At 39.0% G+C, this 27,141-nt stretch overlaps 1 pseudogene; it reads left to right on the top strand.

Moving 5' to 3' along the window:
* Positions 1 to 5,317: 5,317 nt before the first annotated feature.
* Positions 5,318 to 21,152, top strand: LOC122931513 (annotated as a pseudogene).
* The last annotated feature ends 5,989 nt before the right edge of the window (positions 21,153 to 27,141 follow it).

Genomic DNA, 27,141 nt, shown 5'->3' with positions numbered 1-27,141 from the left:
CGGCAGCAGCAGAATAGGCCGAGGCGGCAGCAGCAGAAGAGGTAGCAGGGGGAGCCTGAGTGACTTCCTTGGTTTTAAGGTGTTTACTCCACTGCAGTTCATGCTTTGCATGCAGGTGCCTGGTCATGCAGGTTGTGCTCAGGTTCAGAACGTTAATGCCTCGCTTCAGGCTCTGATGGCACAGCGTGCAAACCACTCGGGTCTTGTCGTCAGCACATTGTTTGAAGAAGTGCCATGCCAGGGAACTCCTTGAAGCTGCCTTTGGGGTGCTCGGTCCCAGATGGCGGCGGTCAGTAGCAGGCGGAGTCTCTATTGGCGTCGGGTGTTCTGCTTTTGCCCACTGCTCCCTCTTTTGCTACGCTGTTGGCTCGGTCTCACCACTGCCTCTTCCTCCGAACTGTGAAAGTCAGTGGCACGACCTTCATTCCATGTGGGGTCTAGGACCTCATCGTCCCCTGCATCGTCTTCCACCCAGTCTTGATCCCTGACCTCCTGTTCAGTCTGCACACTGCAGAAAGACGCAGCAGTTGGCACCTGTGTTTCGTCATCATCAGAGACATGCTGAGGTGGTATTCCCATGTCCTCATCATCAGGAAACATAAGTGGTTGTGCGTCAGTGCATTCTATGTCTTTCACCGCTGGGGAAGGGCTAGGTGGATGCCCTTGGGAAACCCTGCCAGCGGAGTCTTCAAACAGCATAAGAGACTGCTGCATAACTTGAGGCTGAGACAGTTTCCCTGGTATGCATGGGGGTGATGTGACAGACTGATGGGGTTGGTTTTCAGGCGCCATCTGTGCGCTTTCTGCAGAAGACTGGGTGGGAGATAATGTGAACGTGCTGGATCCACTGTCGGCCACCCAATTGACTAATGCCTGTACCTGCTCAGGCCTTACCATCCTTAGAACGGCATTGGGCCCCACCATATATCGCTGTAAATTCTGGCGGCTACTGGGACCTGAGGTAGTTGGTACACTAGGACGTGTGGATGTGGCAGAACGGCCACGTCCTCTCCCAGCACCAGAGGGTCCACTAACACCACCACGACCATGTCCACGTCTGCGTCCCTTACTAGATGTTTTTCTCATTTTTATGGTTCACCACAACAACAAATATATTATTTGGCCCAATGTATTGTATTCAAATTCAGCGGGATATAAATTTGAGGCCTAGTATTTAGGCGCTGGGTGACCGGTATGGATTTAGTGACAGAATTAGACTTGGAAATGCACAGAAGCGTGTGTGTGAAGTTATTCTGAATGACCCTATGTGCACCTTCAATATGATCTACACTTTTAGGGATAGATTTCAAATAGCTCTGATATAGCAGAAACGACTAAATTATGAAATTGCTAAATTGGGAATTGTATTTCAACCCAGAACAAAAAATGTGCTTTGACGGACACTAAATAACTTTCCCAGCCACAACAGGACAGCGGTAACGAGAGATTTAGCGGGATATAAATTTGAGGCCTAGTATTTAGGCGCTGGGTGACAGGTATGGGTTTAGTGACAGAATTAGATTTGGAAATGCACAGTAGCGGGTGTGTGAAGTTATTCTGAATGACCCTATGTGCACCTTGAATATTATATACCCTTTTAGGGATAGATTTCAAATAGCTCTGATATAGCAGAAACCACTAAATTATGAAATTGCTAAATTGGGAATTGTATTTCAACCCAGAACAAGAAATGTGCTTGAACGGACACTAAATAACTCGCCCAGCTACAGCACTAGGGACAGATTTAGCGGGATATAAATTTGAGGCCTAGTATTTAGGCGCTGGGTGACAGGTATGGGTTTAGTGCCAGAATTAGACTTGGAAATACACAGTAGCGGGTGTGTGTGAAGTTATTCTGAATGACCCAATGTGCACCTTGAATATTATATACCCTTTTAGGGATAGATTTCAAATAGCTCTGATATAGCAGAAACCACTAAATTATGAAATTGCTAAATTGGGAATTGTATTTCAACCCAGAACAAGAAATGTGCTTGAACGGACACTAAATAACTCGCCCAGCTACAGCACTAGGGACAGATTTAGCGGGATATAAATTTGAGGCCTAGTATTTAGGCGCTGGGTGACAGGTATGGGTTTAGTGCCAGAATTAGACTTGGAAATACACAGTAGCGGGTGTGTGTGAAGTTATTCTGAATGACCCAATGTGCACCTTGAATATTATATACCCTTTTAGGGATAGATTTCAAATAGCTCTGATATAGCAGAAACCACTAAATTATGAAATTGCTAAATTGGGAATTGTATTTCAACCCAGAACAAGAAATGTGCTTGAACGGACACTAAATAACTCGCCCAGCTACAGCACTAGGGACAGATTTAGCGGGATATAAATTTGAGGCCTAGTATTTAGGCGCTGGGTGACAGGTATGGGTTTAGTGCCAGAATTAGACTTGGAAATACACAGTAGCGGGTGTGTGTGAAGTTATTCTGAATGACCCAATGTGCACCTTGAATATTATATACCCTTTTAGGGATAGATTTCAAATAGCTCTGATATAGCAGAAACCACTAAATTATGAAATTGCTAAATTGGGAATTGTATTTCAACCCAGAACAAGAAATGTGCTTGAACGGACACTAAATAACTCGCCCAGCTACAGCACTAAGGACAGATTTAGCGGGATATAAATTTGAGGCCTAGTATTTAGGCGCTGGGTGACAGGTATGGGTTTAGTGCCAGAATTAGACTTGGAAATACACAGTAGCGGGTGTGTGTGAAGTTATTCTGAATGACCCAATGTGCACCTTGAATATTATATACCCTTTTAGGGATAGATTTCAAATAGCTCTGATATAGCAGAAACCACTAAATTATGAAATTGCTAAATTGGGAATTGTATTTCAACCCAGAACAAGAAATGTGCTTGAACGGACACTAAATAACTCGCCCAGCTACAGCACTAGGGACAGATTTAGCGGGATATAAATTTGAGGCCTAGTATTTAGGCGCTGGGTGACAGGTATGGGTTTAGTGCCAGAATTAGACTTGGAAATACACAGTAGCGGGTGTGTGTGAAGTTATTCTGAATGACCCAATGTGCACCTTGAATATTATATACCCTTTTAGGGATAGATTTCAAATAGCTCTGATATAGCAGAAACCACTAAATTATGAAATTGCTAAATTGGGAATTGTATTTCAACCCAGAACAAGAAATGTGCTTGAACGGACACTAAATAACTTGCCCAGCTACAGCACTAGGGACAGATTTAGCGGGATATAAATTTGAGGCCTAGTATTTAGGCGCTGGGTGACAGGTATGGGTTTAGTGCCAGAATTAGACTTGGAAATACACAGTAGCGGGTGTGTGTGAAGTTATTCTGAATGACCCAATGTGCACCTTGAATATTATATACCCTTTTAGGGATAGATTTCAAATAGCTCTGATATAGCAGAAACCACTAAATTATGAAATTGCTAAATTGGGAATTGTATTTCAACCCAGAACAAGAAATGTGCTTGAACGGACACTAAATAACTCGCCCAGCTACAGCACTAAGGACAGATTTAGCGGGATATAAATTTGAGGCCTAGTATTTAGGCGCTGGGTGACAGGTATGGGTTTAGTGCCAGAATTAGACTTGGAAATACACAGTAGCGGGTGTGTGTGAAGTTATTCTGAATGACCCAATGTGCACCTTGAATATTATATACCCTTTTAGGGATAGATTTCAAATAGCTCTGATATAGCAGAAACCACTAAATTATGAAATTGCTAAATTGGGAATTGTATTTCAACCCAGAACAAGAAATGTGCTTGAACGGACACTAAATAACTCGCCCAGCTACAGCACTAAGGACAGATTTAGCGGGATATAAATTTGAGGCCTAGTATTTAGGCGCTGGGTGACCGGTATGGATTTAGTGACAGAATTAGACTGGGATATGGCCAAAAAATAAACAGACTATTGCTGGTTAAATGCACTTGGTGTGACAGCTTCACCCTGATGTAGGCTTTAGCCAAAAAACAACCACACCATTGAGGGTTAAATGCACTTGGTGACAGGCGCAGCTTGCCCCTGATTTAGTATATGGCCAAAAAATGAACAGACTATTGCTGGTTAAATGCACTTGGTGTGACAGCTTCACCCTGATGTAGGCTTTAGCCAAAAAACAACCACACCATTGAGGGTTAAATGCACTTGGTGACAGGCGCAGCTTGCCCCTGATTTTGTATATGGCCAAAAAATGAACAGACTATTGCTGGTTAAATGCACTTGGTGTGACAGCTTCACCCTGATGTAGGCTTTAGCCAAAAAACAACCACACCATTGAGGGTTAAATGCACTTGGTCGCAGCTTGTGCTGGCGCACCACAAGACACAAAATGGCCGCCGATCACCCCAGAAAAATGTGACTGACAAACGGTCTGGGCAGCCTAAAAACAGTGAGCAATTGAGGATCAGCAGCTCAATGATCCACAGCTGCAGATCGATCAGTTAATCAAGTCCTTTGGAGGAGTTAATCTGCCTAATCTCGCCCTACTGTCGCAGCCGCAACCTCTCCCTACGCTAATCAGAGCAGAGTGACGGGCGGCGCTATGTGACTCCAGCTTAAATAGAGGCTGGGTCACATGGTGCTCTGGCCAATCACAGCCATGCCAATAGTAGGCATGGCTGTGATGGCCTCTTGGGGCAAGTAGTATGACGCTTGTTGATTGGCTGCTTTGCAGCCTTTCAAAAAGCGCCAAGAAAGCGTCACAAAAGCGCGAAGAAAGCGACGAACACCGAACCCGAACCCGGACTTTTACGAAAATGTCCGGGTTCGGGTCCGTGTCACGGACACCCCAAAATTCGGTACGAACCCGAACTATACAGTTCGAGTTCGCTCATCCCTAGTTCTGGGGAGGCATTCATTGATTCTGGGTCCGCTTCTAATTTTATTGACCACAAATTCGTCCTTTCCCTAGGGGTGACAATTTTATCTCTTACTAACCCTATTCACATTATTGCAATTGACTCCACTACTTTGGTTGGCGGGACGGTGGAATATTGTACCCCTGAGGTAACCTTGGTAGTGGGGGCCATTTATACGGAGAGTTGCTCTTTTTTTATTTTGAAAAATCTGCCCGTGGAGATAGTTCTTGGTATGCCTTGGCTCCAGGTTCATAATCCAGTTATCAACTAGTCCACGGGTGAATTAGAGAAATGGGGGGTAAATTGTGATTCCCGCTGTCTACCAGTTATTCAAGCTAACGTCTCTATGGAGTAGAAAATTCTCCCTAAGTATATCAGCGATTTTTCTGATGTTTTTTCCATGACTGATGCTGACTCCCTTCCCCGTCATAGACCCTATGATTGTGCCGTCTGTATCTCCTGCACAGGAATCTCCAGTGGAGGTTGCCGGTCAACTAGAATGCGAGGTTTCTAGAATCCTTGATGTAAGGAAAATTTTTAATTCTTTGCAGTATTTGGTTCACTGGAGAGGTTTTGATCCGGAAGAAACGTTTTGGGTGCCAGCTAATAAAATGCATGTTACTAACTTTATTAGAAATTTTCATCTGGCACACCCTGAAAAACCGGCTCAGGGTGCTGTAACCGGGAGCCGGCAGTGCGCTCCCTCCTTGTAGCACCGCCGGCGTCCCGCTGATAGAGAGGGAGGATGAGCCGGTGTCAGACACGGCCGGCGTCCTCATCTCCCTGGTAACAAGAGGGTGGGGAGGACCTAGCGGCGTACCCTTCTTCAGCGCGGCCAGCGTCCTCCATCCCCTAGGCAACGAGCAGGGGCAGGGTCGAGCGCCAACGAATATGAGTCGGCACTCAGAATTTTGGCTGGGGCTGACGCAGGTTCATGTGACACTGTCCACGTCACATGACCATTCAGTCTGGCTTATTTAACAGGCAACTTGCTGGCCACAAGTTGCCTATGATTGGTCTTACTACTCACTAGCGTTTTCCTGCATGTGTGATTTTGTGAACTCGACCTCGGCTTGTATTTGACTCCTGATCCTGTGTAATCCTTTTGTACTGACGTGACCTCCTGGCTCCTGACTTCAACTATTTTACCTCGATCTTGTGTAATCCTTTTGTATTGACATGATCTCCCAACTCATGACCTCGATTTGTAATTGACCTTGATATGTTAATCCTTTGTACTGACGTGACCTTCTGGCACTTGACCTCGGCTTCCATTGTGTTATTATTTTGCTTACGGTTTCTTCTTTGCTTGTTTGGTTCCTACCCAGCCTGGTAGCTTACCTTTCTGTCTTAGTCTCTATTTTTTTTCCACCTTGTTCCCTTCCTTTAGGCCCCTGCATGTACTTAAGCTAGGGACTGCCATACAGTTGTGCACCGTCGGTTGGGACGGACGGTGCAAGTAGGTAGGGATAGTGGTGTGGGTGGAGCTCAGGGCTGCACTTATCCCTACCATTTGTGACAACACCATTCTGTTCATAACTAGGCTTGTGAAAGGAAGAACTGTGGCAAGACAATTACAGACACAAGCCAGTTACTGTGGACAATATAGGGCCACTGTAGGGCCACTATTGGGCGATAATATTAAGATATAATTATGTAGAATTTAGCGTTTTTCAGGAAAAGCTTAGCATATAGAGAGAGTGAGGGACTATTATCTGTCTCAGTTGTTTCATACAACCTGCTGGCAAGTTTTGCATTACAAAATCCAGCAAGAAACTCAATGTTTTCTGTATAAACAGCCAGCCAGATTTTCTTTTCGTAAAAAACATTGTCTGCAGTTCATAGGCTTATTGCTAGCACCCCAATAGCATACATTATTTCTAAAAATAAAACAACATTTTTTATCTACAGCTTCTAATTGGGCATTTCAGCACATTTCAGGCCATTATATCCATGTTTTTGAGTGCATTATATATTACTACAAAATACCATTCAGTGTTACTGCAAAAGCATTTTACTGTAGCAATGACCATTAGTATGCCTGTGTTATTGAATGAGCTGTATATTGTTGCAGAATACCATTCAGTGCTACAGCAAAAGCATTTTACTGCAACAATGACCATAAGTATACCCATGTTATTGAACGCCTTGTATATTACTGCAGAATACCATTCGGTGCTATAGGAAAAGCATTTTACTGCAATAACGCCATTATTATACCCATGTTCTTGATCATGTGGTATATTAGCTCAATATGCAGTTTAGTTGGGATAGGAATTATATAATAATTTAGGTAGTGTTTACAAATGTTTTAATCCTGTTTTGGTTAAGTCTAAAGTCATTCATAGACTATATGTGACCCCAATCCTAATGAGAAAAAAAGGGACTCAAAGATTCAGCAATATGTCATAGGTGTAGATGCATAATGGCGTATTTTGTCCATCTTCTTTGGTCTTGCCCAAAAGTGAGCCAATTCTGGCAAGTAGAGTATAGGAAGATGTCAACTGAACCTCCATGGATATCAAATTGGGAAAATTTAACATGTACAGTTTAGTAAAAGGGTATAAGACATTTTTTAATAAGAAAAACTACAATAAATGGAATAATTTCTGGTCTGATTAGCATCCTAACTAATGACTCTTTATTATTATTAGTGATGAGCGGGAGGTGCCATATTCGATTTCACGATATTTTGGGGATATTCGATTGAATATTCGTCGAAATTGAATATTCGTCATTATTCTATTTATCGCAAATAATATGTGATTTAATTATTCGCGTATTGCGATTTTCTTTTAACTGTATAAGGCAACTTTCCTATTGGTTGGCTATGGCTAATATGTGTATTTTATGAATATTCGCTATATTGCTATATATTCTTGTTTTAGAATATGACGAATATTCTAAAAAACAAAGTTATAGCAATATAGCAAATATTCGTAAAATACAAATATAGACTGCAATTTAGCTAAAATAGTGCTATAATTTTTTTTTATAGTAAATTTTTTTGTCTCTTCTGAAATTCAGTTTTGGAAAAAAATTACACTATTAAAAAAAAATACTAAAGCACTATATTAGCTAAATTGCAGTCCATATGTATTTTATGAATATTCGCTATATTGCTATAACTACGTTTTTTTGAATATTACGAATATGCCAAATATTCAAAAATAATAATTTATAGCAATGTAGCGAATATATTCGTTATTTAGATTATTCATCTTTTTTTTTTTTTCAATCTGTACTGTTATTCCACTTTGGCATACGGCTCCCCGACAAGCGTCGCCGTCACCATGGGAACGCCTGTGAGTTAGAATATACCATCGGATCTGAGTTTTCACGCTCTCAGGGAAAACTCAGATCCGATGGTATTTTCTAACCCACAGGCGTTCCAATGGTGACAGGGACGCTTGTCGAGGAGGATTATGCCAAAGTGGAATAACATTAACAGTAAACTTTGAAAAAAATATAAAAAAAATTCTAAATAACGAATATATTCGCAATATAGCTATGTATCGTTTTATCGAATATGGGTGCAATAATCGAAATCGTGATTTCAATTTTATTAATTTTTTTCTCGAAAGAAGGTTCGGAGGATGGATAAGAGGAACTATCAAATAATGAAAGATATAGTTGCTTTCCATGAAAAAAATTTAAAATAAGCCAGAAAGGACAGTTATTGTTAAAATGTTGTAAATTGTTATTGTTAAAATGTTAAATAAAAATATTTATCTGCCACAGACTCGATGTGCCAGGTCTTGAAAGTTCTAGCAGTCATAGGAACTCGTCATATCGTGTGTAGCTAATTTTGTACTTCTTTTTCTTGTTGTTTAAAAAAATAATTTTTTATTTAAACAAACATTTTTGGGAGTCAAATAGTGTATATTCTTTTTATGTTAGCCCATTCCATTTTACATTCAGTGTTTTGCCAGTGTAGGAAGAGGTTGCTGTGTAGAGCAGGGATAGGCTGTTAGGGACACAAAACGCTAGCTAATAGGGCCAAAAAAGTCATTTTAAGCACTAGTATAGGTGTGCTATCGATATGTGTGATACACAGAGGGGTGCGATATACATATAATATACTTTTATAATGAGTCAAAAACACATAGATCTATATAGTGATCACCTGGAAGTCAGGGGCCTAGGGGCTAGGGTCTTTCTAGGGCCATTTTTATATAGGGTAAGGTTCCGGACAGGGTCTCTCTTATCAGGGCGGGTAGTCTGTGGTTAGGCTATCAGGGCCAGAATAGCACCCTACTGTAGGGCAATATCAGGGACAGTTCTTTGCCCACCCTATCCTTCAATACCACATCATCATCTAGCCCATGGATGGATGTTTTTTTGCTTTCCCTCCTGGATTAATCGATGTGCACTGGAACCCTTCGGATTGTGGTAGGACATATGGTTTCTGATTTGGTGCCGCCGAGCACCTGATTTAGTGCCGTCGTGCACTTGTTATTGCCTACCACATCTATGCTTTTTGCTTAACTTTAATAATTTCATTTATTTTAATTTTGAGGGATATCTTTTCCATTCACTCGTCCGCAAAATGGGTCCGCACCCGTTCCGCAATTTTCCGGAACGGGTGCAGACCCATTTATTTTCAATGGAGCCGGAATGTGGAATTTGCGGATGCGCACTTCTGCATCTGTGCTTCCGTTTCCGCAAAAAAATAGAACATGTCCTATTCTTGTTTGCAATTTCAGACAAGATTAGGCATTTTCTATTATAGTGCCGGCGATGTGCAGTCCACAAATTGCGGAATGCACATTGCCGGTGTCCGTGTTTTGCAGATCCGCAAAACACTTACGGACGTGTGAATGGGCCCTCATGGTAAAATTATTAAAGGTTACGTTTTATCTTCATGTATATTTTAATGGATTGCCTTCCTTGTACAGTGTTATAATATACTTTTTATGTTAGAAAGTATATTATAGTGGATTTGCATTGTGCGGCAGTTGTGTGTGGTTCAAGCGTTGGAACAAATAATTTCTACTGGTGTGATATACCAATCGTCCCCCGAAAAAAATCGTTGAAGGGGGTGTTATATACCAATATACTTTCTATATAGTGCATTTAGGTATTGCATAGTGCATTTGTGCATGCGCCTACGCAAAGATTATATTGACGATATTTCGCATTGAATTTTTTTTTTATGGAGATCGCAAATTCGAATAATACATCTGGTATGTCACTGTCCATGTTGTGGGACTATTTGTGCAGTTCTAGTAATTATTTCCTGGCTACAAATATGAGCTGAAGGTTTTTCAGGTTCGCCTGCCATTCAAATAAATGGGACCCGCCGCAAACTTGCGGTTTGCGAACATTTGATCGCGTTCGCACGTTATCGAACCATCCTCGCAGATGTTCGTCCATCACAAGTTACCATGTACCTAATGCTGTCTGTTCTGCTGTCTGTCCTGATCAAGATGAGTTTGACCCTGGAATATAGTGGCCTTACAACTAACTTATAAAATTACACCGTAACATTACATTACAAAAAACGAAAACACGCTATATCAAACTGAAAAATGGTATTTATAACAAATATAATAACAAAACATGCCTCTAGTGAAACTATTGGAGCGCCGATAATAGCTCGTCCATTTCTTTAAATCGGAGATTTCCCACTCTTTCTTATTGACTCGCTGACGCATAATTTTCAATTCAAGCATGTCTTTACTGTATTCTGTTTTCAGATCTTCAAAGTGCTTTCTGCACTTGTTCACTACTGAAAAAAAATACATAAAAAAAATGTAATTTCAGTTATGGTTACTTACAAGACAATAAGTGTGCAGTATGTGTTTAAACACTGCCTATTTACATCTAAATACAATAACTATAGATATTTACGTTAATTATATTTTGGTTTTCTTAGTGATAGGATAGAGTATAATGTTATTTATTTGGTTAGTTAATAGTTTTTAGGTAGTTTGCAGAGTATGTTTTTTTATTTTCCTATGCAGCTCAGCTAAACAGGCAGCCATGTTAACTAAGGGCTACTATTTTTCAGATTCATTACACATGTGCATTACAGCTCCAGAGATGCAGGGTGGTGGGGGATCGTGGGATGCTTGAGAATATGTTATGTATATCAAATTATAGTAATGTGTGCACATATTTACCCTCCCGTTGGGTGGTATAGACCACCTCTTCCTCCTCTACTGGAGCTGGGGGGGGCAGAATCTGTTGGCCGGGAAGGTCCGGCCTCCTCCTCATTCGCATCTGTCTCTCCAACATCTTGGGGGGAAGTGGCCTCCACATTTTCTTCCTCCTCCTGCTCCTCGCACTCCTCCTCCATGGGCACTTCCTCTGTTGTTTTTTTTGTTTTGTTTTTGTGGTGGCGGACGGAGGGAACAGGTTGACCTGTAATAATGACACAATGTTAATAATTTTCACAAACAACCCATAAATCATATCAAAGGTAAAGATCAAGAAATTCCTATATGGAGGAATCTGCATGGGATTATGAATTATACCAATAGTGGATTTGCCTCATTTTGTTGGTTAAAAAAAAAGTGTTATAGATGGGTAGAACTAGTCTAAGTTACAAGGTAGGATGAGGTAACATGGGATTTGTTAGGAAGGTGCCCGATAGGGTATTGTGACTGGGTAATGGACGTTTAGGGAACAACAGTTTGGAAATTAGATAAGGGGTTATTGGATGGTGTTATGTTGGGTATATCATTTTTTGTGGCTGCCAGCATTAGACTGTCTGCCCCTTTAACAGTGACTTTGATGGTGACCGCCCCTTTAACAGTGACTTTCACGGCGACCGCCCCTTTAACTGTGAACTCCACAGCGCCCGTCAGTTGGCAGTTAGGATTTAAGTGAAAGGCTGACAGGCTTGTATTGGATAATACAGGTCATTTTTTGGGAATATCTCGGGAACGGTATGTCGTACAGAGCCGAGACCCCCGCAAGATTTCTTTCCAGGTAGCAAGGGATGTGTATACCAAGTTTAGTTGAAATTGATGGTTGCGTTTTTGAGTTTTTGTGGAACATACATACACACATACATATATACATACATACACACATACAGTGGGATGCAAAAGTTTGGGCAACCTTGTTAATCGTCATGATTTTCCTGTATAAATCATTGTTTGTTACGATAAAACATGTCAGTTAAATATATCATATAGGAGACACACAGTGATATTTGAGAAGTGAAATGAAGTTTATTGGATTTACAGAAAGTGTGCTATAATTGTTTAAACACAATTAGGCAGGTGCATAAATTTGGGCACTGTTGTCATTTTGATTCCAAAACCTTTAGAACTAATTATTGGAACTCAAATTGGCTTGGTAAGCTCAGTGACCCCTGACCTACATACACAGGTGAATCCAATTATGAGAAAGAGTATTTAAGGGGGTCAATTGTAAGTTTCCCTCTTTTAATTCTCTCTGAAGAGTAGCAACATGGGGGTCTCAAAACAACTCTCAAATGACCCGAAGACAAAGATTGTTCACCATTATGCACCTGCCTAATTTTGTTTAAACAATTATCTGAGTGTAGTAGTCCCGATCTGGGTGTAGTCGTTTGAGGTCACAATTTTTTTTTTTTAATGGCTTGTGGTCGTGCCATATCCCGCTTTTTAATTCGCCCCGGACAGACCGTAGGATGGCCTCTTTTTCAACCCTTTTCCGGGTCCAAGGGTATCCCAGAAAGCGCTGAAGGATAAAGATGAAAGCATATAATAACTTTTTTTTTATTATACAAATAATCAAAAAAATATCCACTACAAAAAAGCAAAAGGTAGTTACGTCTTTAAAGGGGAAATATTAGATTTAAAGTTACCGATATAAGATCGGATTGTATTACGATTATATGTATGTGAGGTCTGAGCAATCAGATATTGGCCAGCTAAGCTGCGATATACCTGTCTAGTTAAGCGACTGTACGGTATTGGGTGTACTGCTGGTTCGCCTCCCCACGGTGTACCCTGGGTAACGCTAAATGAACCAGCAAATACTTTTGGTCTGACAAAAAAAGCTTATGGATATAAATTTAAATCTATATATAGTGTGTATGGTATATAGTGTGTGGTATATATTCCATGGCAGTAAAACGTATGTACTGTGTGCATGTGAAAGATATTTTTCTATTGTCAATACATACATGCTACTGACATAGTGCTGCGAAGTAACAAGAAAACTCAATGCACCAATCAGTAGTATCTACTATTGGGGGGGAAGGCGGTGGAGGAAAAAAAAAATAAAAACTTTTTTTTGTATCAATGTAGTTCTTAGGCTACTTTCACACTTGCGTTCGGGGCTCCGCTTGTGAGTTCCGTTTGAAGGCTCTCACAAGCGGCCCCGAACGGATCTGTCCAGCCCTAATGCATTCTGAGTGGATGCGGATCCGCTCAGAATGCATCAGTCTGGCTCCGTCTGTCCTCCGCTCCGCTCAGCAGGCGGACACCCAATGTAAGTCAATGGGGACGGATCCGTTTGAAGTTGACACAGTATGGCTCAATTTTCAAACGGATCCGTCCCCCATTGACTTTCAATGTAAAGTCAAATTTTTTATTTTTTTTGTTCATGGTAATGCAAATGGATCCGTTCTGAACGGATGTAAGCGTTTGCATTATAGGTGCGGATCCGTCTGTGCAGATACCAGACGGATCCGCTCCGAACGCAAGTGTGAAAGTAGCCTTATTCGCATACACGAATATTTAGCAACACTCAATCTACATATAAATAATTTAGACGTAGATCGAGTGTTGCTAAATATTGTTCTGCCATGCATGCAATATGAAATAAAATACAGTGCTGTAATACAATATTACTTACAGTGAGAATAACTTCTTCTTTTGGAAATTGAATTCGTCCCATTTTCGATCGCCGATTTTAATACAGAAAGAACGCCAAACTCCACTGGTAGCAAAAACAAAAACAAAAACAGGGCACATGACACGATTACGTCACTCATAAGATCGTATCCTCACGCGATCATTCATAACATTCTTGATTTTCGGCTAAAAATCACAAATTCGAATAACAACCCTGCTTCTTGCAATATAGCAAATATTCGAAAAAATAATGTAGAATCAATCGATTTAGCTAATATAGTGGTATAGTCTTCTTTGTCTAGTAGTTGTAACTTTTTTTTTCTTTAAAAAAAAAAGACTCTTAAAAAAAGATTATAGCACTATATTAGTTAAATTGCTCTGTTTGTATTTTACGAATATTCGCTAAATTGCTATATATTCTTGCTTTAGAATGTGACAAATATTCTAAAAAACTAATATATAGCAATATAGAGAATATATTCTTTATTTAGAATATTCTTTAATTTTTTTAAATATAAAAAAAAATGATTCCTTCATGCTTAATTTGCTTGTGCGCCAATGACTCATTGGCCCACAATCAAGAAGCAGTGAGGGATCATGTTTTCAGATGTTTAAAATTCACGAATATTCGATATAGCAAATATATAGCACTATATTCGATATATTTGCAAATTCTCGAAGTTGTGATATTCGCTAAAAAGATTTGTTATTCGAATCTTCGCGCTCAACACTAATTATTATCATTTTTTTGTATAAATATATTTTTTTTCCAGCAGAGCAGTCCTTAGTTAAGGGAGGTGGGAGGGTATTGAAAGGGAATAATGGAAAATAAAGATACTGCTTTATAATTGTAATGCTTTATATATTTATGAATAAAGATGTATAAAGGAAAAAAAAAGATACCGTTTAGTGTTATAGCAAAAGCATTTTAATGCAATAATGCAATTTTTATACCCATATTATTGAACACATCGTGTATATTACTGTTAAATACCGTTCAGTGTTCCAGAAAAAGCATTTTGCTACAGTGACACCAGTAGTATACCCTCGATATTGAACATGTTGCATATTATAGCAGAATACCGTTCAGTGTTACAATAGATTATTACACCTGTGCTATTGAATGGTTGTATATTACTGCAAGATATCATTCATTATTACAGCTAACTCATTTTACTGCAGTAATGTCATTATTACACCTGTTATTAAATACATTGTATATCATTGCAAGATACTGTTCAGTAATATATCAAAAGCATTTTACTGCAAAAGTGCCATTATTATACCTGTGTTATTGAATGCAATGTATGTCATGGTAAGATACTGTTCAGTATTACGAGAAAAACAATTTACTGCAATAATGCCATTATTGTACTTGTGTTATTGGACTTGTATATTGATGCAAGAAAATGGGTAGTTACAGCAAAAGCATTTTACTGCAATAATGCAATTGTTATACCTGCGTTATTGAATGCATTGTATATTACTGCAAGATACTATTCAGTGTAATAGCAAAATAATTTTACTGCAATAAGGTCATTATTGAATGCGCTATATATTACTGTGAGATAATGGCTAGTTATTGCAATGCACCATTTTACCATGAAAATTAGTAAGGAAAACAAGAAGGATGAATAAGATGAAGGACCACATGACACTAGGAGGAAGTGGGAGAGGGCTTGCCCTGTGTGACAGACAGCCTGATCAGCCAATTGGGGGTCAGTATGCAGGCAGGTCCTTCTGCTCAGAAAGAAGAGACACCATTCTGTTTCCAACTAGGCTTGTCAAAGGATGTATTGTGGCATTGTTTTATAAAAAAAAAAAACTATTGCAGACACAAGCAAATTAGCAAGTTACCAGGGACACTATAGGGACATTATAGGAGCACTATAGGGAGAAAATATGGAGACATAATTGAGCAGATTTTAGGGTATCATCATGAAAAGCTTAGCATAAAGCATGAGTAAGGGACTGGTCTCTGTTGTTTCATACAGTTTGCTGGCAAGTCCCGCATTACAAAATACTGAAAGAAACTCATATTTTTCTGTATGAACAGCTTTTTTTTTGTAAAAATGTTTCTACAGTTAGCCTACAGATAGGCTTATTGCCCAAACCCCAATGGCATACATTCTGCTGCAAAAACTAAGGAATTCCCCTTCTTTTTTTCCTGAAAACAATTTTTATTAACCTTTTGTAATTGTAAATTTCAGCACATTTCAGTGCCTTTTTTCTGTTATTAAATATATTGCATATTTTTGCAAGATTCCATTCAATTTTATAGCAAAATCATTTAACTGCAATAAGACCATTAATATTCCTGTGTTTTATTGAAAGCATTGTATATTACTACATAATACCATTCAGTCTTATACAGTGGTGCAGCGTGTGGGGCGGATGGGGGGGGGGGGGCATTGCAGGGGGCGCCAAGCAGCAGGCATTTAACGGAGGGTTACAGGAGCCTATGGCTCCCTTCTCCTCCGTTCTGCCTCATAGGCTTCAGGCCAGGCCACATTATACATAGGGGGCCAGTATATATATTACTTTTACATAAGGCTCATTATATATTATAAATATATGTAATGTCCCGTGTAATATTAGGATATATAATGACCGCCTCTTTATTATTAGTATATATAATGGCCCCCTCTGTATTATTATAATATATAATGGCCCCTCTGTATTATTATAATATATAATGGCCCCCTCTGTATTATTAGTATATATAAAAGCCCCCTCTGTATTATTAGTATATATAATGTCCGCCTCTTTGTTATTAGTATTTAGAATAGCCCCCTCTGTATTATTATTATTATTATTATTATTATTATAATATATAATGGCCCCTTCTGTATTATTATTATATATAATGGCCCCCTCTGCATTATTATAATATATAATAGCGCCCTCTGCATTATTATAATATATAATAGACCCCTCTGTATTATTATGATATATAATGGCCCCTCAGTATTATTATAATATATAATGGCCCCCTCTGTATTATTAGTATATATAAAAGCCCCCTCTGTATTATTAGTATATATAATGTCCGCCTCTTTGTTATTAGTATTTAGAATAGCCCCCTCTGTATTATTATTATTATTATAATATATAATTGCCCCTTCTGTATTATTATTATATATAATGGCCCCCTCTGCATTATTATAATATATAATAGCGCCCTCTGCATTATTATAATATATAATAGACCCCTCTGTATTATTATGATATATAATGGCCCCTCAGTATTATTATAATATATAATGGCCCCCTCTGTATTATTAGTATATATAATGCCCCCTCGGTATTATTAGTATATAATAGCCACCTCTGTATTATTAGTGTTATTATATATAATGGCCTCTTCTGTATTATTATTCTTATATATAATGGCCCCCTCTGTATTATTATTATTATTATTATTATTATTATATATAATGGCCCCCTCCCTCTGTATTATTAGTATATAATAGTCCCCTCCGTATTATTAGTACATATAATGGTCCTCTCTGTATTATTATAATCTATAATGGCCCCCTCTGTATTATTATCATATATAATGGCCCCTCTGTATTATTAGTATATAATAGCCCTCTCTGTATTATTATAATATATAATTGCCCCTCTGTATTATTACTATATTTAATAGCCCCCTCTATATTATTAGTATATATAATAGCCCCTTCTATATGATTAGTATATATGATAGCCCCCTCTGTATTATTATAATATATAATTGCCCCTCTGTATTATTAGTGTATATAATGGACCCTCTGTATTATTATAATATATCATTGCACCTCTGTATTATTAGTATATATAATGGACCTCTGCATTTTTATAATATATATTGGCCCCTCTGTATTATTAGTATATTTATATAATGGCCCCCTGTGTATTATTAGTATATATAATGGCCCCTCTGAATTATTGTAATATATAATGCCCCCCTGTGTGTAAAGATAGTAGAGGATAGTAGTAAAGTGAGGAATCTAAAAAGGTTTTGTGTGAAACTCTGTGTGTGAGACGAGAAGCGGCTGAAAGAAGGTATGATGACGGTCTTATCTCCGAATGAAGACGTTGAGGAAAATCGACATCACCAGAGATGTCACTTGATGGATGAGGTATGTGGTGCTGTATTCTACTGTATATAATAATCTCCATCCACATATTTGTTTCACGATAGGGTAGCGGGGGGGGTGGATTGAGAATATGGCAAGCAGCGTTTTGGTGTCCGCCTCCAGAGCGGAATGGTGGCTGAACGGAGGCAAACTGATGCACTCTGAACGGATCCTTATCCATTCAGAATGCATTGGGGCTGAACTGATCCATTTTGGGCCGCTTGTGAGAGCCCTGAAACAGATCTCACAAGTGGACCCAGAAACGCCAGTGTGAAAGTAGCCTTATCTGTAGTGTTACACAGGTTGGCGGGAGTGCAATACATGGCTTGCCCCGGGTGCTGGCAACCCACGTTATGCCACTGGTGTTATAGTAAAAGTATTTTACTGCAGTAATGCCATTTTTATGCCCGTGTTATTGAATATGTTGCATATTACTACAAGATACTGCTCAGTGTTATAGCAAAACATTTTACTTCAAAGACACCATTATTATACCTGTGTTATAGAACACATTTTATATTTCTGCAAGATAATGGGTATTTTCAGCAAAAGCATTTTAATAAAATAATGCCATTGTTATTATAACGTGAACACATTGTAGATTACTGCAAGATACGGATCAGTGTGTGTCAGCAAACAGATTTTACTTAAAAAAACTCCATTAGTATACCGGTTTTAACGAACATATAGCAGGGAACAGTTCAGAAGGATGTTTTGGACCCCTAAACCCTCCGAACTTTGGAGGACTCTGGTTCCAGAAAGGCTAATGAGTGTATTTTAGTTTATTCTTTATTGTACATTGCTGCAGCACTTATGTTTTAGTATTGATAGTGGGGGAGGTATTGTAAATGGAGCTATTGTTAATGATTGGCTCATGAATTACATAAAAAGCCATATGACCATATGAGATCCCACAGAAATATAGACATTCATCTGATAAGATGAAATGTTTTCTTGATAGGGAGGTATTTGATAATTAAATTAAAGAGAAACACAAAAAGGAATGGTAGTACAGTGTTTATTGTTATCTTGTGAGAAATCGAGATTGTTGTGCAAAAGGATCAGGAACTTAAACAACAGAAATATAAGAAACTGTCCAGAAAGAGTGGAAAAATAAAATGGCTAACCTTAGATTGCATGCCATAACAACTGGGGGGCTCTGATTGAGAAAGATAAACTTTGTGAGCAGTTATCTAATATTAATGAGGAATTGTTAGTAAAAATACAGAGTGTAGAGAAGGAGCTGGTGGAATGTAAACATGCAACTAAAATTGCATATGATAGATGGAAAGAGGAATAGAATCACTTAGAGGTGGTGGAATCAGGTGTACTAGGGAAAAATAACACAGGAAATAGGATATTAAATTCATTGGATTATATATGGGTGGAAATTAAAAGAATATTAGAGATGAAAGGGTTTTTGCATTTTACACTTATTTGGAAAAATGTCAATTTAAAGGAACTGCAAACAATTAGGATTTACATAGACTGGGAAAAAAAAGGGATAAAATATTTAGGCCAGATATTTGAACAGGATAAACTGAAAGACTTTAATGCATTGGCCAGGGAGTTTGGGATCCCCCAAAGGGATATATATAAATATTTTCAGCTTAGGAATGCGTTGCGGACAGTGGAGCAGGATGATAAATATAGAAGGGAAAAATCAGATAGATTATATAAATTTTCTGACGGGAGTGAAAGAGGAGGAATAACCGCAAAAAGATACAGGATTTTGATGGAGGGAAAGAAAAAACTGATAACAATACTAGCCAGGAAAAAATGGGAAAACAAACTTCAATCTTTTGCGGAAGAGAAATGGAACGATGCTCTTAGAAGTTATGCTAGGGTCTCGGATAGGGGCTCACATAAGATTTCACTGTTTTTTTTATAGTTCATAGGTTACATTGGTCCCCATGGATGTTGAAAAGAATGGATGTGAGACCCTCGGACAAGTGCCCAAAATGTAGGGGAGAGAATGCTGATTTAATACATTGTTTCTGGAGATGTCCCAGATTGTTCAGATATTGGACAGAAATAGCAGAGACTGTATTTCTACTTTTGAAGGTTCAACTATCCGAAGATCCAGTAGCTTGTATATTAGGGGCAACTGAACATATGAAGGTAAATAAAAATATACGGTTGGTTTTAACCAAAGTATTATTCCAAGCTAGACTCCTTATACTTAAGAAATGGGTAAAGGTAGACCCTCCGACAGCGAGACAGTGGAGAAGAGCAGTGGACAACTTGATTAAAGAAGAACAGGTCATGGTGGGCCATAGTAAAAAATCACAATACGCTATCGAAGTATGGAAAGAATGGTTACTTTAGGGCTGGATAGTTTTTTTTTTTTTTTTGCGTCCCCCTTTCTCTCCCTAAGGGTGGTGGGTGGGTAAGGGAAAATAGCTTTTTAAGCACAGAAAATTTAGCTGTTTTGATAAACCTGAAATTGTAATTATCTATTGTTAATATGGATTTTTCTATGTTGAAATGATGTCTTTTGAGTACAAATGATACATGTCTTTATGAAACTGAAATAAATAATAAAAAAAAAATTGCATATGATAAATTGGCTGAAAAATATGTTCTGAATAATGTAGATGGAAATGTGATATCAAAAAGTATTAATCATCGTCACATTTATCCTTGAGACGATCTAAATAATATTAAGAGTAATCCAGCAGCTCCTACTATTACTACAATTGTATTAAATACAGATAACACTGGTGAAGTACAGCTTACATTACAAAACAGTTAAAGCCCCAAGAAATTGATGTTATTATTTAAGAAATTGGGCAGGTCCCACAGCATGATATCAACAGATTCATGAAATGGTTTAGCGATTTGCATAGAGTTATAGAGACTTAGAACTTTAGTGTGGAGGATATGGATACAGTTTTGCAAAGAGTGGTAGGAAATGGATTGTGGATAAGAGTTACACAAAATTGTGGACAGCAAAAGAAAATTGAAGACATTCTAGAGGAAAATGTGAAGGCTTTATATGGTGTTGCTTGAAATACTGTGTATATCATTATCTGGGAAAGTTAAGCAAATGAAACAGGGGTGTCCCTATGAGTTGTCTAATATAATTGCTATAGTAATGGAATATATGCTCAGTGGTGATCCTGGTCTTGAACATGGCAGTTTTCTTTCACAGAGTCATGTTGTTAGAGGCTTTGGATAATGAGGTTAGAGATAGAATTCTGTCTATAACTACAGATCCAAGTAATCTAAATGAAATATTAAGAGTGGATAATTTGTGGCAAAAGAAAAACAAAGCCTGTAGGTTTGCAGTAGACGCAGCCTATGGATTAAGATTGTTGTCAGCAGTGAAGCAAAAGTATATTTTGTGTACATGAAAGGTTTTATGCTGATATTGGGCAATTAACAAATTCAGGTACATAACTGGAATGCAGACAGTTGTCATTACTAGTCATTACACTCATATTGAATTATTGGCAAATAGAAAGTGGAAAGAGACAGAAGTTAACTGTAAAAGTATCACGTCATATTGGTGTTTGACCATGGCGCGGTTGCCGTGCAGACCTATTGCTTGTGGCAACATGTAGTTTGTGGTTTGCACGTGCACTTCCCCTTTAAGTTGTGTCTCCCTGCTGTGTGGTGTGCGTGGGGTTAATATCCTGACCTGGTTAGATTAGGGTATGGTCTCTTCTAGCTATTTAGCCTTTGCTTGTAGCTTGGAGGTGAGTTGTGCTCTAGCCTTGCTTTGAACTGGAAGCTATGCTCCATTCAGTGGCTATTCCATCTGCCCAATCATTGAGGGCCACCTTATTGGACATTAAGGTCTCTTAGCAATGTCATTCATTTGTCTTCCTTGTATCCTCTATGTACCCAACCTCACTTGTTGTATGTTTGGTGTGGGTTTATGTTCAGGGTTTGTTGTACGTCTTGTTTGTTGTTACATGTCTGGGATGTTGTTGGTGTTGGTCACTGCATGAGTGCAAGACGTTTCCCTGTGTATGTTGTTCCTCCGAAGGGGGCTGCTTTCCCGGAGGGGTGTACCATAAGTCATGTATGCAGTGCTGCCGGAGGCTGCCGTGCACCTTGCTGTATGGGGCCTAGGCAGTATCAGGAGTGCTGGATACCTGTGTGTGGTGTTGTGTGTATGGTGTCCTATTTGGTGTGTGGGCACCTGTACTTATGCACGGGTTACAGTCGTGGTGGCTGCGGCAGGTAATTGTGTTTTTGGTGTTCTTACCTGCTGACTCTTTTGCTGCACATGGTCTTTTCCTTTCCCTGCTGCTAGGCCATTTGAGACTCCTGTTCATCAGTGTCTGGGAAGAAGAGGTCGTCTCTCCCCTGCTCCTATGTGTGGGATTATCAGGGCGTCTCAGGGCCAAAGATATCCTGGTATGAGCTGTCCTACCATCCAGGTCCTCTCATACGGTGAGGAGTTAGGGTGAGGATTAGGGACGCTTAAAGAGGTGACCTGCTCCCTGATTCCGGCGTGCTGGCCTAGATGCTTCCCCTTTATACCTGACATTGTACGGTGTGGGGTTTTCTCCCACTCCCCACCGTGACAGTATGTCCTACAAGGTGGCCCTCAAGGACTGGGCAGATAGAACACCCTGGACTGGATCCGAGCTCCAACACCAACGACAGCTGAAGTACAACTGACCCCAGCCAGGAAGCCACAGGAGATAAAAGCCAAGTGACCCCACCCAATCAGGGAGTTAACCCTTCCAGCACCAGACAGAAGGAGGATACCACTAAAATGGAAGTGCACACACCAGCCAACAAGCAACACGTTACCACAGGCAACAGCATGCGTGGCAACCATGTCCCGGCGCACACAAAAGCCGAGACACTGCCACCACATGCCATAAAAGCAAGACGTTGCCCAGGGCAACTGCAAGCATGGCGAAAGTGTCACAGCGCACACCAAAGGCCGTGACACTCCCACCCCTCAAAGCCCCCCTAACTGAAAAAGGGGAAACTAAAACAGAACACCCAATAAACAACAGGGGGACGGGAAAAAAAGGTAGCAGAATCAGCGTCAGTGCAAGGAGGTCTATCCAAGGCTGCCGCCAGCACGCCATACCCAGCCAGCCAACAAACAGCTCGGAGAGACCGCACTGAACGCTTTTTCCACCTCAGACCCAGTTCATACAAGGTTGCTGCCAGCAAGCATTCCCCAACCAGCACACTGCCAGAACACCAAAGGAATGCAGCCAGCAACACAACACAAGTAACGAACCACAGAGACATGGACAAGGGGAGACACAAACACAAGTGCCGGTTCACACCAACTGCAACACCTGTCACAGAGAACTGCACTCACACCTTATACCCTCCCTCCGGAGGATAAGCATGCGCGCCATAAAAAGGCAGCCGACACATGCTGGGCCCTCTTCCAAAGGCAACCAGACAGAGGAGCTTTTGTAGGACATACTGTGATGGTGGGGAGTGGGGGAAACCCCCCACCGTACAATGTCAGGTATAAAGTGGAAGCAGCTAGGCCAAGATGGTTCATATTACTTTGAGAACAGACACAGGATTGCAGGCTTTGCAGGAATTTTGGTAAAGAATGTTGAAATACAAAAACTGTTTTACTTTTGATATAGAGCTCAGTCAGCACAGTACATTAAGATAGCTGCACTTTTGCAAGTTCTGCTGGAAATGAGAGATACTGGAGGTGTTGTCAATGTTGTTTAAGACTCAGACCAAGAGTGTAAGGGAGCTGTTGTTTAGTTGTCATGGTGGAATGTCTTGGGCTTTAAAGGAACTGATGGCAGTGAAATAAAATATGGCCCTTTGTGTGGAAAGTGTATGCACATAGGAAATGGACCACTGAACATCATTGGAATAATACTATAGATAAGGTAGCAAAAAAGCTGTAATAGAGGCCCCTGAATGGCCTTTGGAAAAAAAATAAAAAAATTGTCATTTACAGTGTCAGCTATTATTCATGACCAAGGTGAAAACAGTTGATGAAAGGTCTAGTAAATTGGGAAAAATACAAGATCAGGATGAGATAATAGGCCCCTTTACATTTTAAAGGCCAATAACTGTATCTCAGTGTTTTAGTCTAACAAAATTACATACCACTCTGGGCTGCCCCAAAGGGTGTGTGGAAAGACATACTTACATGGATTCATGGATCTGCAGTAGGAGGTAACCCTAAACTCCCTCTAGCTTTAGAGAGATTAGATCATGTGGCATGGTGGCCACAAGGCAAGTAGCAAATGCAGGGTCACGTTTCATCTTGTTTAGTGTGTGCCAGACGTGATCCTGCAAATAGAAAGCAAAGAAGAGAATTGATGAAACAAGCCCCCATGAGACCATGGGAGCAGATACAAATTGACTACACAGGTGAATTGTCTCATACTGCACATCAAAACAAATATTTACTGGTAGTCATTGACTACCTATTGGTTAGAGGCCTTTCCTACTAAAAAGTACTACTAAGACAGCACGGTGTTGGTCAAATACATTTTCAGTAGATGGGGAATACCTTAGGTAGTGGACAGTGATAATGACCCAAGTTTTATGGGGGATGTCATGCAAGACATGCAAGCTTCTGGGCATTAATCAAAAGGTTCACATCTTTTACCACCCAGAATTTGCAGGAGAGGTTTAAAGCATGAATTGAACCATAAAGGAATCCTTATAAAGTTTGTAAGTGACCAAGGTAAAAATTGGGATGAGAAATCACCCTTTGTAATGGTCACAATTCGATCTAGAGTATGCAGGTCTATTGGATGTGCACCATATGAAGCCCTCTTAAGAAGAGCAATGAGGACATGGGAGCATCTAATAAACCCTGTCCCAGCAGCATTAGATACTGTTGCTTTATCAGACTCGTGGGTAGAGACTCTAAAATCTCATATACTAATATACACAAGGCTGTGTGTGTCACAGATGAAGGTACATATAAAAGCACTTAAAAATTGTTTGATGAAATGGGGTAAAACACAGAATACCAAAATGGTGACATAGTACTGTTGCAGGATTTTTCAGTGTTCCACCCATTTCCAAAAGCAAATTAGAAGGGCTCCTATGTCATAATAGACAAAATTTAGGCTTTCTATATACTAGTTAGGTTTGGGGAACAATCCCTCAAGATTAGTGATGAGCGGCAGGGGTCATATTCGAATTCGCGATATTTCACAAATATTTAGTAGAATATTAGTTGAATATTCGCAAATTCGAATATTCGTTATATTCTACGATTTTTTTTACAGGCAAATCGGCAAAGTAATGATTGTGTAATATGCTAATTTTCGGAATTCGAATTTTCGTAATTCGAATTTTTTATTGCAAATTTTTCAACTTACAACTATTAGACAAAGAAGATTATAGCACAATATTAGCTAAATTGCTCTATATTCGATTTTTTTGAATATTCGCTATATTGCTATAACTTAGTTTTTTTTAATATTCGTAATATTCTAAAACAAGAATATATAGCAATATAGCGAATATTCGAAAAAAAACGAATATAGAGCAATTTAGCTAATATAGTGCTATAATCTTTTTTTTATAGTTGAAATTTTTTTTTCAATCTGAACTTCAGACTATTAGATAAAGAATATTATAGCATTATATTATCTAAATTGCTCTATTTTCTGTTTTTTTTCGAATATTCGCTATATTGCTATAACTTAGTTTTTTCGAATATTCGTAATATTCTAAAACAAGAATATATAGCAAATATTCGAAAAAACGAATATAGAGCAATTTATCTAATATAGTGCTATAATCTTCTTTGTCTAATAGTTGCAATTTTTTTCACATCTAAAGTTCAGATTGGAAAAAAATTACAACTATAAAAAAAAAGATTATAGCACTATATTAGCTAAATTGCTCTATATTCTTTTTTTTGAATATTCGCTATATTGCTATAACTTCATTTTTTCGAATATTCGCAATATTCTAAAACAAGAATATATAGCAATATAGCGAATATTCTAAAAAACAAATATAGAGCAAAATTCGCAAACACTACTACTCCTAAAGTCAAGTATTTTGCAGCCTTCTTATTGGCCCACAAGCTAGAAGCAAAGAGGGATCATGTGTACTGATTTAAAAAAAAAAAAATCGAATAAAAAAAAAGGGGGGATTTTTTTTTTAGAATATTCGAAATTACAAAAATATATAACTATATTCGAAATATTCGCAAATTTTCAAAGTACCTATATTCGCGATAAAAATTCGAAATTCGAATATTTATGATCAACACTCTCAAGATGAAGTCATGTATGCCAGATAAAGGTATTCAAAGGAAAACCGAAATTGATTGATGAATGAAAACATGCTCTCACATGATTTCTAAGTTTGTTGTTCAGGTACAGAAGTGAAGATTTCAGCAGAAGAACTAAATTAAAGATGAATTTCCCACAACCAGCACAAAGAACTCCTGGGATAGTTGCATTGACATTAATACTACAGTTAATTCACAATAGGTTAGAGGTTAGCCTACAATGTCCGGAAGTGGGGGAGTATCATAGAGGAAGTATTAAAATTGAGGGGACTGATTAAGTCATTTAGAAAGTTATATAAAAATCAGATGGGGTTATCATAGATAAAGAGGCAGTGAAGAGCATAATTTAATGATAGGTAATTGTTCAATGCAACATTATTACAATACCAAAATAGTAACTTTTTGTTAAGTATGCTGTTTGGATATGCTCTGGGGGAAATGATCTTCCTAAAAGCATCAACATATTACTAGCTGAAACATCAAATGAACTGTTCATAAAAATAGTGCTAGAAAGGAACTTTACCTTAACTTAAAGTGGAATTGTATCCTGCAGTCCTCATAAAATCATAGAGGAATAATACAGAAGTATAATTAATATCACAGTTGAAAACTCAATGAACTGTCCTACAACACTTCCATGGCCAGAATGATCATTCATTAAACAGACTCAATTTTTTCTATATAATGATGTTAATTTTGTAGGTGGGTTGAAGTGAATGGGGCTGAGTGACATACCGCAACCCAATGACGGCTTTAAAACTAATGTCGATGCTAGAAGACCCGACATATGCAAACCCTTAGGGGGAGCAATGCAACCAGAAACCAGTAGTGGGGATCATACAGGCTCAGAATGGACCAGTTTACTGTGGCAGTGAAATAATACTGTGAGTCCATATGACATGCAGCGCTCTTAGTATCACTGTGTCAGGACTCAAACCCGTGGCCAGTCATGTCCCAGGCAGTAGCTCTACCCACTAGGCTACCGTCTCTCCTTGGACTATTCTCTTGCTAACTTGCTAACTTCTAACTACCTCTCTTGTCCTTGCCTTGACCTGCTGATTATTCCAATCTCTTGCACCTGCTACTTCCCTATAAAACCCAGCCCTTTGCTGGTTATTGTGCCT

Source organism: Bufo gargarizans, chromosome 3, assembly GCF_014858855.1.
Source record: "Bufo gargarizans isolate SCDJY-AF-19 chromosome 3, ASM1485885v1, whole genome shotgun sequence".
Classification (NCBI taxonomy): Eukaryota; Metazoa; Chordata; class Amphibia; order Anura; family Bufonidae; genus Bufo; species Bufo gargarizans.
Note: the sequence above shows the minus strand (reverse complement) of the source record. Positions and strands in the feature narration are given on the sequence as shown.